The 7,923-nt window shown below is 44.2% G+C and overlaps 1 long non-coding RNA gene across 1 annotated transcript; it reads left to right on the top strand.

Moving 5' to 3' along the window:
- Nucleotides 1-2,121: 2,121 nt before the first annotated feature.
- LOC116184867 lies at nucleotides 2,122-3,879 on the top strand. Its single transcript, XR_004151906.1, has 2 exons — nucleotides 2,122-3,665; nucleotides 3,713-3,879. It is a non-coding gene; the product is annotated as an uncharacterized LOC116184867 (long non-coding RNA).
- Nucleotides 3,880-7,923: the final 4,044 nt, after the last annotated feature.

Raw genomic sequence — 7,923 nt, forward strand, 5'->3', positions numbered from 1 at the left:
CAATAGACCTGGCCGGGCATTATTCAAGCTGGAAAAAGCGGCATCCTCCTCCCTTCTACGCGCCACTGCAACTATAGGATCGCTATAGGGTGCACAGAGAGATGCACACGTGCATTTTTCTCTCTCTCTCTCTCTCTCTATCTCTCCCTGTCTTTCTCTCGCCCCCTTTCATCGGGGAAATTGCCGGCTCCTTTTCGCAGCAATGGCTCGGCCCGGGCCGGCCGCGCGGTTGGTTAGGACTCAGATTTAGCGAGACGGTTCTCGTGTAACGGTCGAGCGTGTTAATTTGAACGGTTGCGCGTATACTACGTTCGCGCAACAAGTAGAGGAGCGTGGCAATAAGAGCAGCATTGCCTCGAGTTAAAACGATTGAAATTGTACGAAAGACAACCTCGTGCATCTCTCTTTCTAGCGTAACTCTTTTCAAATTAAAAAAATTCGATCCAGATCGAGGTCCGCCTCTGCTTCTGCCGACGCATCGAAGATCGGGAGAAGCGTCTCGNATCTATCTTTCTCCCCCTCCCTCCCCACCGGTTGCCTCTTGACACCTGTTCCTCACCGTGGATCCGAATCCTTTTGGGGATTCAGGTATATATCTACGCAGCCGTGAGCATAAAGGAGGGTTCGACGTACTTGGAACGATCGCCGGATCCCCGCGTAGTATACCCGAACAGTTTCGATGACGTGAGGATGTGTGTGTGTGTGTGTGTGTGGAGGATATATATACACAAAATGACCGCCTCGACCTCGCTTAGTTACGCTCTTAGAAATTGGCTGTTACGTGGCTGGGTTTCGCGAGCGTGCAGTTTCCTATCGGGATCCGCTATTAAGGGCCGACCACTGTTGGCTTCTGCCACTTTCCACCGAAGAATTGCCTCGATAGGGGAGGGGTAGGGGGAGGGAGAGTAGTAGGGGAGGAGAGAGGTTTGATGTTTTTCCGCAACCGTGGCTGCAATTATCCTTTACCACCGCCGTTTATCGAATTTCCTCTTCCTCCGGTTCGTTAAGCGAACGAGATCCCCGATATCGTTTCGAATCAATCGCGCGATATATAAGTTCGATTGTTCAGAGATAAGGCTTCATCGAGATACATAAGGCTAATTTCTATCCCGTTTAATTCGTAATCTAATTTATGATCTATTTTCGCACAAAAAAGTATAGACGAGAATCAAAATCGAACGAGAAGGAATTAATTTATCGTTTGATCCATCTTTTCAAATTTATTTTTCAAATTTAAATTTTAAAATCTATTCGAAAAAAGAAAGCTAAAAATTCGAATCCTACTTGTACTGACACACGTACAAAAAAAAAAGAAAAAGAAAGAAAGAAATTTAAAAGACTCGATTCGAAACGTCGAAAAACGTTTAAAATTCCAATCTAAAGCGAGGTAAAGAGCGACCTTGGATGGTATCGCTTCTCGATGCTAATCCCCGGACAATTAACTCGATCGAGCAGCAGGAAAAAGGCATCGGTGGAAAAAAGAAGCGGAACATCTGTCGGCGGAGCGGAGAAAGAAGTGGACGGGCAAGAGAGGAACGCGCGCGCGTTGGCGCCGAGAGACGCGCTACCGACAACTCATTCTTCGATTCGGAGAACCGCGGCCTCAGATTGGACGCGGATTAAACTGGTCCCGGGGTTCACGGAACCGAATTGCACGGGCAACACCGCGACCAGCCACCTATAGCGCACGTCCACGGTTCAAGGAACCCGATCACCCGATTTCTGCGCCGTTCCTCTCCGCGAGATGCCCGCCGTGCTCTCTCTCTGCCCACGTGAGGGGAACAGGTCCGCCCCGATACGCCGCGTTTGTTCCGTTAAATCAACACGTCCTCGTGGCGAGGGCCCCCGTGGCGGGAAACAGGATTCGTGTTTTTCGACCGATTTTTCAGCCTCCTCTGTTACGCGAGAACAGAGTCCATTGTTTTTTGGGACGAAGAACGTCAAAATCGAATTTCAGAATCTATATTACTCTTCGATAAATACGGGAGAAAAACGAGTCCAAATAAGAGATATTATTACTATTTCCTTTTCTTTCTCTTTTTTTTCTCCGATTTTTGTTGTGTCGTATTTCGACGAGATTCGCTCTATTCAGATTCGTTTTGCTCCGAATATTACTGCGCAAAGTATTATCAAACACTATCAGAGTCCACTGAACGAATTTGAATACGGATCGGAACGGAATCCGAACGGAATCGAAGCAGTGCATTGCGCAGAGCATTGTCAAAATGGTGCGAAACAAAGCAGAATTTGTGCAACGCGGAGCGAAACAATATCGAAGCGTGATACAGATCTTCTCAATTTTCTCTTCGGATAAAGACGAGTCTCTCGCGGAGAGTTTCGTGCTCGGGGGGTCGAGAAACAAGTGGATCGAACAGGCCCATGGAACACGGGCTCGTAAATAAGGATGGTGAAACATGGCCGCGAAATAAATTCACCACCGACTAGGCGAAGCGGTTCGATAAGGGGCCCGATAATAGATGTGTGGCGATCCTCGAGACGCGAGCCCCGATATAATTCACGCTGCGAAACGTTCTTTTGAAAAATCTGTTGATTTACGACGGCACGTTGATTCGTGTGTGGGGATGCATAATGAACAGAAGTTGACGAGGCGAGATCAGATTATGATAGTAGGATCGTATTTAACGCGACGATGCTCTAGATATCGGTATCCAGAAATTTGAGGATGCCTATGATTTTGCGTTTAGGATTCTCCAATGAATCTGGTTTTTCAAGGATGGAAGTCTCGAGACTACTTTATTGATCGTTCGAACGCTATCATGTAAATGGGATAACGGAGCAGTGGTTTGTTATTACGCTATTATATTATGAGTTACGCTCGGGAAATTAAACGTAACAATATACTCGTTGCTACGTGATAAAGGTTTTTATTCAAGAGTCTACGTAATCTTTTTAATGAAATGACTTTAATCGCATCGTGATGTATTATTATCTTGGAAATATCGTTATAATAGAACATTTTTTGCGGTCAATAAATTAAATCTTCGTTACAAACGGCGATAATAATCAATCGCAACAAATTTCAATCTTCGATGATAAAAGAGTGAATCTTCGCTCTTCCACCGTTCTCAGAAAATAAAAACATCGAAAGGATTCTCCTAACTCGTTTTCCAATTCTCGTATTATCTACAAATTAATTCAATCATCTTCTGTATCTATCTCTATTCCTCGATACATTAAAATTGTCGAGGAAAATTAATAAAAATCTCCAACTTTATCTTTCCTTGTATAGTCTCCCGATTCGGACCGTAGCATACTATGCACCCTATTTTCAAAACAGAGAAACCTCAACCTCGATCGCACGGTGAGACGACCGCGCTCCTCCAACTAACGGCTGTTAACATTATTCGCGGTTGGCGTTATCCGCTCGCTGTTGCGCAGGCGCCTTCGCGCCGGTTGTCGCGCTTCGCCTTCACTTAACATACGCACGACGCTCGCGCTCGACACACTCGACACTCGGTGAACCAAAACAAACCAGTGGCCGCGCGCGCGCACCACGCTCGAGCGGGACGAGGAAGAGAGCAGGAAGGATGGAAGAGTGGCCGAGAGGGCGGGCGGGCGAGACGGGTGGAGGGATCGTGGAAAGAGGCGAAACCGAGAAAGAGAGGAGAGAAACCCGCCTCCGTACGCATTAACACCCTCGAAAGGTACGACGACGCATGCACTTTTACAAGCGCGCATACACACACTCCAGGCCTTCCTTCTCGAGCTCTGGCCTCGCGTCAAATTGTACTACGTAGGTATACGCGGACAAAAGAACGAGTCGACGATCGTTTTTCGGACAGGGATTCGTTGGACAGGGAAGATGGCAAGGGATTTCTTTTGGCGAACGAGAAGAAATTAGAAAATGGAAATGAAAAAGAAAAAAATGAAATTGGAGAATAAAAATCTTGTAGAAGTGAATTATTTAAAGCTGATTTAAAACTGATTTGTGACTAAAAAAAATGGAGCTCGGAATATTTGATTTATTCTTCGAATATCGTATAAATATTTCGTGTTTTTCTGCATTCCGTATATTTTTGAGAAATTGTAAGGAAACAAAAACTATGATAGGAATATTATGGAATTGAGATTTTAATATTGAAAATTTTTATTATTAAAAAAATGTTTTATTCCTCAAAATGTATAATAATGTATAATATAATACAATATGCAAGTAATTTTTTTCTTTTTGCATATACATTTTAATAGATTTGCATAAATACATAAACTTATGATCTATTATTAGTTGTTTGAGAAGAAAAAATCTAGTTAAATGTATAAATTGATTGGAAAAATTAATTTGCATAATTCAATGGTCAATAACAATCTTGTCAATTTTAATATTTTCTCGGAGAAATATAGAAATGTTTATTATATAAATATTTAATCAAATCACTTAATCTGATAGTTGAAATAGGATAAAGATCTTTCAAAGATATTACAAAATGATTTCTAAATTTTTATTCTTATTATGTAATCTTATTACGCAATCCAGCTTAATGGTGAAATCCGCTCAAACAAACGTTGAAAATGAATTGAAAAATCATACGCGGCGAGGAAAATTAAGTAATCTCCTATTGTACGAATGACCCGATTATGCAAACCTGCTTGTCCCCCTACGAAAGGTTCTAAGCAAAAGCTACGTTCTATCGCCTGATCTTTCGATCAAAGGTTAAAAACTCCGTAACAAACTCCGACGATTAACCCTACCGACCGATATTCAATAGTTGCCGTGAAAATAATTCACCGGCTAATTGGTATCGCGAGACAATACACGTTACGATACCGGCTGTTATATAACTCGCTCGCGTTAAAAGACCAAGCCAAGGTATCCCCTGCCAGCTCTAACAGTATTCGCACGTTTTATATTTCAATTTTACCAACCCGTCGAGTGACGTGCCCCTCTCTCTCTCTCTCTCTCTTTCTTTCTCTTTCTCTTCGTACATGTGTACACCTGTGCTTTCCCTCTCCGCTCCGCCCAACCGAACCGAATCCACCGGATTCGATTTTCCAAAAAACTTTCACCCTTTTCTCGCTTCTTCTCTTGTCTCTTGTCTTATCTTCGACGTCCGCTCCTTCTTCCTCTCCACCCAAATGTAACGTACTACTTACTCTTACGCATCGCGTTACGAGAGAGTCGTTTCGAGTGGCCAAGAACAAGTTCACGCGGACACCAGAGGCAGAAGAAGCGATCGAAAGAGAGAGAGAGAGAGAGAGAAGGTGGAGGCGCCAGTGGTCGAAGCGAGAAAATAGGCGAGAGGAAAGGAGCAAGGAAGAGGCTAGACTTGGTCGCGGGGGGAAAAGAAATGGCGAGGAGGGCGAGGAAAGGGTTAACGAAAAACGAAGAAAGAAGGAGGAGGGAAGGAGAGAGATCCTGCGCTTCCTCCCCTCCCCTCCCTCGCGCCACGTCGAGAGAGTGCATGCAGTTTAAGACGCACACCGGGGACCGTATTTCAAGCACGCACACACGTGCGTGAACCAGTCTAACCACCTCATCACGAACAATCTCCTCGTGTTACTCTTTTCCTCTCGTTTTAGCGGCGTCCTCGTCGGGCGAGCGGCGCGAGGCGAGGCTCTCTTTGTTCAAAAGCAATCAGCAGGCCCCGATAACGGGCCTACTCTCTGTCGTAACCCAAGACACGAATACGAATGCATCGACGAAGAGAGCACACGCTAGATACAACGTGGAAGGTATAGCGGAGAGAGAGAGAGAAAGGGAGAGAGAGAGAGAGAGAGACGATGCACTCTCTGTATCTTGTGTGCCAGAGGGTACCCAGAGCGCGCGTGTATGCGTGCACACGGAGGGGAAACCCTCGAGGATCGTGCGATGCGTAAAAGACACTGCGTAATAGAAAAACTAATCTTCTTCTCGATGATTGTGGTCGTGTTATTTTTCACAATATAGGATATTATTTAGAGAACGATTTTATTAACCTTTTCAAGAAACGTTCGATGAATCGATCTCGATCGAAATAACAGGATTGACAGGAAGAATATACGGGACCTTGGAGCGTTCGTCAAATTGGTGAACAGACGTGGATGCAGGTCGACGGAGCAGAAGACGACGTCCGTCTTCGGCAAGGCGTAGCTCGCGACGACGCGGAATCGAATTAGTTGGATCGATGGCTTGTAATCCAATTAACGCTACACAACGCGTCCAGATCAAAGGATTAATTATACCGCGCGAGGTGTCCCGTTATAATTGCCGGCCACGCGGCTTCTGACTACGTTAACGACATTGCAAATTACCGGGAATTCTGTTTCTGATCGATCAGCTTCGAATCCCTGCTCCCCGATTTCGAGTAAATAGATATATATATATATATACACGCATCTCGAAACGATGAGATCGAAGGCTTGTTATGGATAAACACGGATCCACTTTCATCCGTTCTAATTCAATTTTTCTATATAATCAAATAAAAATCTTCCCTCGATAGAATCTCAGCGGCATCGGGAATCTAATTCGCTTCATCTCGCGTCTCATATAATATCGTCGATGTTTCCAAGATATTTCGTTAAAAATCGCAGAATCTCATTACGAACCAGTATCTTATTCAGCCCAGAGCGAACACCAACTGAAAGATCAACCTAATTCACTGCATCGATTACTCGATCTAATCGTCGCGGAGCACGCGACCGACGCGAAAACATCTAGATCCAATTGGTCCACGATTGCTCCAACTCGAAGGCGTATATATATCTATATATATATATAAATATAATATATATTTATTGGCGAAGGTTCAGTACACGTCGAAAGAGAGAAAAGATCCAGGTCGTGGCACGCATGAGCGCGCACACAGAGCGCGGAATTGTTACGAAATACGTGTGTTGTCCGCGTAGGACTCGGGACCGGTTGCGATCTAAGATCGCACGAAGAGAAGCGGTGGTCGTCGAGAGCCGATCGACAAGTCGCGGGCAAATTATTAATGGGGAAAATTGGACGAGGCGAATATCGTGGCCGCCCACGGACACGGCGTGGCACGTGAACGCAGCCGTATCGGTCGGAGCCGGAGAAAGGCTGCCGGTTGTTTTCATTCGGCCCGGCCTTGACGATGTCGCACCTTCCTTATCGCGAACCCGTCCGCATCTCCGACACGCGTCTGTCCATCCTCCGTCTCCGTGCAAGTGGCGTGTATACGTATATATATATATACGTATTCGTTTCACGAACATCTCCGCTGCGTCCGTTCGTGACGAAGTTCCTGTTTCCGCGAGAGATACGAGTTTAAGCCAACCGAGACTGTTTTTTGCGCTTGCTCTCCGGCGATGGGCAGTGATGATTTTTTTCGTGATGGAGAATCGTGCGAGTAGAGAAGAGAAGAAAAGAAAAGAAAAGGGGGAAAAACTTTACTCGAAAATTATAGTATTATTGAATTATTCTTTAATTAATTAGAATCGTGCGGATAAATTTTAAAAACTATCGATAATTTTTAAGTTATTATTGTATCGATTCGAGTTATTCAATGTTTAAAATCGTAATTTTTCAATGATTTTAATGGTACCAGCTCTAATCTTTTCGATTTATCCTTGTTTCTCGTATTCGTTAATATGCGCGGCTCTTTTGATCCTTTTCGATTAATAAGTAATCGAGATGAAAATTATACAGAAAGGGAGAATCATTTTAAATTTAAATATATTATTTAAATGGTATACGTATTTTAAAGTGTTCTAAAGTTCCCATACGCCTCGTATCACAGCAAAGATAATTTTAATATTCATACGAGGATATACATTTAGAAGCGATAAAAATTATTACGAGCAATCTTGGCATATTAAAAACAAGAATTTCATGAAAAAAATAGAGCCCAAGACATATATTCCCGAGCATGGAAGAATCACGGCCCCGATCGCCGGCTTGCGTCGTCCCTACGACCTCGATAAACAGCCCCGAGGGAGGAGAGGAAAGGATCCAGCCGA

The sequence above is a fragment of the Apis dorsata genome, unplaced genomic scaffold (genome assembly GCF_000469605.1).
Source record: "Apis dorsata unplaced genomic scaffold, Apis dorsata 1.3 scaffold_61, whole genome shotgun sequence".
Taxonomy (NCBI): domain Eukaryota; kingdom Metazoa; phylum Arthropoda; class Insecta; order Hymenoptera; family Apidae; genus Apis; species Apis dorsata.